At 39.6% G+C, this 7383-nt stretch overlaps 1 long non-coding RNA gene across 1 annotated transcript in view; it reads left to right on the forward strand.

Moving 5' to 3' along the window:
• Positions 1 to 3181, forward strand: part of LOC114021522 — a 32384-nt gene extending 29203 nt beyond the window's left edge. The window contains exon 8 of the long non-coding RNA XR_003566045.3: positions 1 to 3181. This exon is cut by the window's left edge and continues 2053 nt beyond it. This is a non-coding gene — a long non-coding RNA (uncharacterized LOC114021522).
• The last annotated feature ends 4202 nt before the right edge of the window (positions 3182 to 7383 follow it).

Below are 7383 nucleotides of genomic sequence, written 5' to 3' on the forward strand. Positions count from 1 at the left end.
AGTTCTTATACTGCCCTCATCACCACAGAATCTGTGTACCCTCTAGCAGTAACTTAAGTAGTGTGACTAACAGCTGTCACATGTGGTTGGACTGTTCTCCCTTTCCCACCCCAAATGGAAAGTTATGAGAGATTTATTTGTTTAATCTATTTTGTTTCTACCTGCGGTACTGTTTGTTTTTATTACTGTGGGCAAGGCGCACTTCACACTTTGAATGGGAAATGGTGCTGGTAGAGGTGGAATGCATTTCTAAGGAGTGGGTTGATTCCCTGAGAAAGCTCTGACTCCTGCACAGATGTGCTTCACTCCTGGGATGGACAGCTCCATTGTGCCTGAGGAGCAGCGTTTGTCCACCATAGTTCTCATTCCAGAACCTCAGGTGAGCTTTGAGGTGTCCTGGGTCCAGATCAGTGCGTGCCTTGAAGCTAAAGACAAAGTTCTTGACTTTGATGTGGTGTTCAGTGAGAAGCCAGAAGAGAGAGCAGAAGGCAGGCCTGATGTGATCATGTTAGTCTCGTAAGGAAGTGACAAGTCAGCAAATTTGTATATAAAATGTTTGGCTTAAGAAATATATAACAATCTCACAAAAGCTCATGCTTTTAGTGAATGTAGTCTGGGGTGAGAGATAACCCATGGCAGGTGGTTATCACACATTTTATGGTGTGAGGACCCTTAAAACTTACTCACATGGGTAATTCTAAGAGTAGTCCAAATCACTTCAAAGGATTATGTATGTGAGTAAAGGTTGCATGATTATGTCCTATATAGGTATGTACATACATACTGTGTGGAGATATATAAACCATACACTACTCAGTTATCCATCCATTATTTTAGTTACAGCTCTGGTTTTGAGATTAAGGTTTATAATCTTTATAATACACACATGAAAAGTTTTGTGTTCATACTTTACAGGAGGGTCATTAAATAATCTGTATTACTAATCAAATTAGTTGCAATGCCCTATATAGTAACCGGTTACCCATTATTTTTGCCCTGTTTTAAATTCTGTAATAAGCAAACAGCAATGTTTTACATCTAATAGTAGAAAAATGTTTGTTTTATTTTGGGGGAGGGGGAAAGAAGCCCCCCAGTGAAAACGGGTTGAGACACATTTATTATCATATAGACTAGTGAAGGGAATTATTGGTCTGTCAAGAAATGAGCATTTTGCTTGGTGCTGGATTGTAGCCAGATTCAGTCCTAGCTATTACTATATTAATCTGGTAGTTGGTGATTCTACAAGGCGGTTTCTGAGGAGATTTGGGTAATGTAAGTTCAGGCCTTCTAAACCTTATAGTCTTATAGAGCTTTGGGGTGTGGAAAACTGTTCTAATTTTAAAGGTCAGCATTTTACTTTGTGAGTCATGCTTCTGTTATCCAAACACTTTTTGTATGTGGCAAATAAACAAACAAAAACACAAACTACCACCATCTGGGAAAAATCCTCCGAAGTAAAAATTTCCAATAGAATTTCATAAAATGCACATGTGAATTACATAGGAAGAAGTTATTTTTGGCACAAAAATATTTTGTTTTGTTTTTCAATCTAACAAAGAGTTTTTATTTATATGAAGAGATGTAAGATGGCCCAAACTGTTTGAATCACACGCAGAAAACATTCCATAGTGACAGTTACTTGAACTGGTTATTTTGCTGGGGGTTGGTGGAAAGACTTTTATTTAAACCAATTTAAAAGAGTGAAGATTGGTAGCTGGAGAATACACTCTGCATTACTCTCGTACTGCAGCTGGACTGGCGATAGCCAAGGTTTATTTATTTATTTTTTTTCTGCACAGAGGGGAGGAAAATATATCGGTCCATGAATCAATCTAGATAATGGGGAAGGCTGAATGTAATAAATAATACAGTAACAACCCTAAACTAATGAGCTGTTGCTAAGGTACATTTCACAGGCTCATCCTCGATATAAAAAGTCACTAATAATCCCTTGGCGTAATCAGATGATAAAGCTTTGCCATAAGGCAACACCTGTGCAATTAAAGCTGCAGATTCTTTTGCACGTTTCATTAATTTCAGGATTTTGTAAAGGCACAATGACTACACTAATAATCTAGTCTACTTGACTCCATGTCTACTGGAAACAGGGTGTCTAATTAGGTAAAGGTAATTAATTAGAGATAAATGGAGCTAATCAGACTCAGTTAACACTAATTCTCTGAATTGAGACATTTTGGGACACCTATTATTCCATTGGCTTTGATATTTCCCAACCAACAATGAATTGGAGGGTAGTCAGAAAACACTACATTTTTCTGCTGCATGCTATAGACCCAATCCTGCAAACGTTTACTGGCACAAATAGCCTCAGTGCGGCCAATGGGCCTGTACTCCCCTGAGTAGTCCTTATTCACGTGAAGGGCTTTGCAGGATCAGGCCCTTTTTTCGATTTTGGAGCTTTAGGGCTTGATGTACTGGAAACATTGATTTCAGTGGGTGTCAGATTGAGTCCTTACACTTTCCCTAAAAAGTCCTGTCTGGGCAAAGTGATTTTTGATGTTGGAAGATCTTCTAAGTTATATTTCATTTGATGCCTTTCTTTTAGGTGCTCCAGCCTATGCTGGTATTTCACACAGCTGTAATGTCATTCCTTGTAGATTTTGTTTTGAGACAAACCCACAAAAGTGAGGAAATTCCCAAGTAACTATTAAGGCCAATATTTTTAAACCTGGGTCCCTACAGTTAATGTCCTATGTAAAAGTGACCTGAGTTTCAGCGGCACTGTGCACTTGTAGCTCCCATTGAGATCCGTGGGTCCACTTTAATATTAAAGGGTCAAATCCTGCTTGAGTGACTCACATAAGTAGCCCCATTAAATGCAGTGGCCTGCATCCTTTGCTCTCGATAAGACTACTCACATGCATGATGTAAACAGGATTAGCCTGAAGACGCAAGGGGCCTAAGTGTTGGAGGCTGGCTGCCTTCCCTATGAGATTTCTTTGGCTTGTTGGCTTTGTCTCACAATATTTTATGGACATTTTTGTATGAACATTTCTGTATTATATTTGGTTTTGGACTATTATTATGTAGTAATATAATAATTAGGGCTAATAATTAACTCACGATTAACTAAAAAAAAATTAATCGTGATGAATCGCAGTTTTAATCACACTGTTAAACAATAGACTACCGATGGAAAATTATTAAATCTTTTGGATGTTTTTCTACATTTTTATATATATTGTATTCTGTGTTGTAATTGAAATCAAAGTGTATATTATTTTTTTATTACAAATATTTGCACTGTAAAAATGATAAACAAAAGTTATTAGTTAGGGAAGTGGATTGGACTGAAGCTGATTAAGAAAAAGCAGAAAGCATACAGGGAGTGGAAGATAGGAGGGATCAGCAAGGAAAGCTACCTTATTGAGGTCAGAACATGTAGGGGTAAAGTGAGACAGGCTAAAAGTCAAGTAGAGTTGGACCTTGCAAAGGGAATTAAAACCAATAGTAAAAGGTTCTACAGCCATATAAATAAGAAGAAAACAAAGAAAGAAGAAGTGAGACCGCTAAACACTGAGGATGGAGTGGAGGTCAAGGATAATCTAGGCATGGCCCAATATCTAAACAAATACTTTGCCTCAGTCTTTAATAAGGCTAAAGAGGATCTTAGGGATAATGGTAGCATGACAAATGGGAATGAGGATATGGAGGTAGATATTACCATATCTGAGGTAGAAGCGAAACTCGAACAGCTTAAGACTATCCAGCCCTATCCAGCCAAGACTCACCTACTGCCTGCTCAACTTCCTCACCCCATGTGGAGTCTGACCCTGAATGATCTTGCCTTCAGCTACATACAGCGGGCCTGGTGCTGATCACCACAGATTCCTGATTTATTACATCATTGTGAATCAAGGCCAGTATTTTTATTTCAGCTCAGCTTGAGGTTCAGGGCACCATGATGTGTGGTCATGTGATAACAGATTTTAGAATTGTAAGAAAGCGGGGCAGGCACCAAAGGGAGCAACCATCCCAGGGCTGGCAGCTCTTTAAAGGGGAAGCACAATCAGTGCCATGGAGGTAGAAGACAGAAGATCTGCCCCTCCTATTTATTAGGTAACAACCCATTGCCCAAGGGACTTCTGACTCCTTCGAATCCTTCCTCAGAACTCATTCTTTTTCAGCAGCTTTCGATCACTGATCTCAGCTCCCATGCCCTCTGCTCCTGCTCCCATGAATTTGCACATGTAAAATGCAAATACATATAGAACAAAGCAAGATGAATATGAAGCAGAAAAATTAAATGCTCTAAACTCCAAAAGCAAATCAACTTCCCTCTTATTTTCTGTGGCCTCCTTTCACCCTCTTGTCTGTTGTCATTGCCCTGAATATTATCACTCTGTTCTCACTATCAGGCCTCCAGTGTGCAGACCTTGTCTTTCTACTTCTCTGTACGATGCCAGGCACCATGCATGGTGCTATATAAATAAGACTATCCAAGGCCAATGGGAATTGGTTCAACAGAAGTGCCCAATCTCTCTGTATGAGATAAAGTGACACCCTGGTGCAGTAACTTGTGTCAGGACTACTGGCCATATTTAGGCCTACACAATAACTGTGTCATCCAGACTGCATGATAAGGACTTCAGTAGCCTCACCTGTTGGTGCTTGGCTACTGAAAGGGGATGACCTACAAAGAAGGGGGAGACACACTTTACCTTTGCCCCTTTAAGGAGATAGCTATCATGGGATACTTCCCTATGTGTTTCAAGAAACTGGCAGCTCTCTTAGCCATTATTTCAGAACTTAACTTGGTGTCTGAGCTCTTTGGCAGTGCCTGAGCTATACCCTTGGCAATTACTGTTTACTTGGTTACATGCAGTATTTCTGTGCTCTGCTGAGATTCTGCTGATGGGCTACACTGTTAAACATTAAATATCACTTCAACAATTATCAGTGCAAACAAGCATCATGGTTTGAATTATACCCACTGGACAGCACCTGAATCTTCTGAACTATATGTTGTAAGAGTGCCGTTGAAGCATACCAAGTCTTAAATATTTATGGTTCTATTCAAAGAGACTGATCTTTAGCAAGGCAACAAGCAATGGCATAATTAGAAATTAGCTTCCAAAAATTATGTATAGAAATAAGGGTGCTATAAAGTATGTGGATTTTAATTTTCTATAACATGTAAAATCAATTCAGAATGCTAAGGCTGCATTTGCTAGCAACTTCAAATGCACAAGAAGAGGGGCCAAACCACTAAGGGGCAAATCTCTGTTCCCTCGCTGGTTAACTGAGTAGGGTGCTGAGAATTTCCCACACATACGATCCACTCTGCAGTAGCATCACTCTGATTCCCTGGTGGTACTAGCCAGTGGATGTAAGCAGTGACATGTCCAGCAGCTCTGACCCTACTCTACCCCCAAAGAGATGGTGAGCACAGCTACACAGGGAGTCCCCTGGAAGCAAGGCTTTAAAGTATAAAGGGGATGTGCAAGCAAAATCTCTCTCCCTCCCCAGCATGCAGTAGAGTTGCACCAGTTCTGCAACATCTGGGACACGTCACCCATGCACAGAAGGGCAGGATTTTCCACTTACAGCATCTTTGAACAGAGGGGAGAGGGGGTTATTTTTAAAATGTGGGGCCCCATCCTACTCCCATTGGGGTCAATGGAAACCCTCCAATTGACTTCAGTCTCAGCAGGCCCATGCCCCTGGTTCTGAAGCCCAAAGTTGTCATGCTGTTGCTAAAAATGGGCTAAATGACCTAGCAGCTTTTTCCCATCTCTTATCATGTAGATAATTTAACAGTTGTTTAAAGAGTCTGTCCTAACAGTGTCTGACAATACTACTAGAGTTAAAGTGTTCAGACCCCTCCCCCCTTTAGGTGAGTGAAACTCAGCTGTTAGAAATTTGCTCCAGGCTGAAACTCACCCTTTGAGGGCTGATCCCAGAAGTTATCTATTTACAACATTTCACAAATCTGTTGGAGATTTAAGACTAAAAAATCCAAACTTTCTGGGAAGTGGGAAGGAATGGAGCTTCCGTTGCTACTTTGTGGTTCATATAGCTCATAAACAGCTCATGTAAGTCATGCTTTGAAATCAAATTTTACAGGCCATTAGCAGATAATGAGAAGAAATCACATCTGGTAGCTTGAAGGAAAAAAGGGGGTAAAGGTATCATGTTCTAGAAATCACAAACTCCACATGCTCAGTGCAATCCTGTCCACAACTACTAATCTAGGTTGGTATGGCATCCTTACATTTGCGTATTCTAATCACGGCATTCTTGGTACTTCTGCCAAATCCATTATTAGGGCTGGCAAGCAATTTAAAAATTAATCACAATTAATTGCGTGATTAAAAAAATTAATCGCGATTAATTGCACTGTTAATAATAGAATACCATTTATTTAAATATTTTTGGATGTTTTATACATTTTCAAATATTGATTTCAATTACAAAACAGAATACAAAGTGTACAGTGCTCACTTTATATTTATTTTTGATTACAAGTATTTGCACTGTAAAAAAACAAAAGAAATAGTATTTTTCAATTCACCTAATACAAGAACTGTAGTGCAGTCTCTTTATCATAAAAGCTGAACTTACAAATGTAGGATTATGTACAAAAAATAACTGCATTCAAAAATAAAACAATGTAAAACTTTGGAGCCTACAAGTCCACTCAGTCCTACTTCTTCTTCAGCCAATCGGTAAGACAAACAAGTTGGACAAACAAGACAAACAAGGCTGAAGAAAAAGTAGGACTGAGTGGACTTGTAGGCTCTGAAGTTTTCCATTGTTTTGTTTCTGAGTGCAGTTATGTAAAAAAAAAATCTACATTTGTAAATTGTACTTTCACGACAAAGAGACTGCACTATGATACTTGTATGAGGTGAACTGAAAAATACTATTTCTTTTAGATTCATAGATACTAAGGTCAGAAGGGACCATTATGATCATCCAGTCCGACCTCCTGCACAGTGCAGGCCACAGAATCTCACCCACCCACTCCTGCGAAAAACCTCTCACCTATGTCTGAGCTACTGAAGTCCTCAAATCGTGGTTTAAAGACTTCAAGGAGCAGAGAATCCTCCAGCAAGTGACCCATGCCCCATACTACAGAGGAAGGTGAAAAACCTCCAGGGCCTCTTCCAATCTGCCCTGGAGGAAAATTCCTTCCCGACCTCAAATATGGCAGTTAGCTAAACCCTGAGCATATGGGCAAGATTCACCAGCCAGATACTACAGAAAATTATTTCCTGGGTAACTCAGATCCCACCCCATCTAAAATCCCATCACAGGCCATTGGGTCTATTTACCATGAATATTTAAAGATCAATTAATTACCAAAATCATGTTATACCATCTCCTCCATAAACTTATTGAGTTTAATCTTAAAGCCAG

Source organism: Chelonia mydas, chromosome 8 (genome assembly GCF_015237465.2).
Source record: "Chelonia mydas isolate rCheMyd1 chromosome 8, rCheMyd1.pri.v2, whole genome shotgun sequence".
Lineage (NCBI taxonomy): Eukaryota > Metazoa > Chordata > Testudines > Cheloniidae > Chelonia > Chelonia mydas.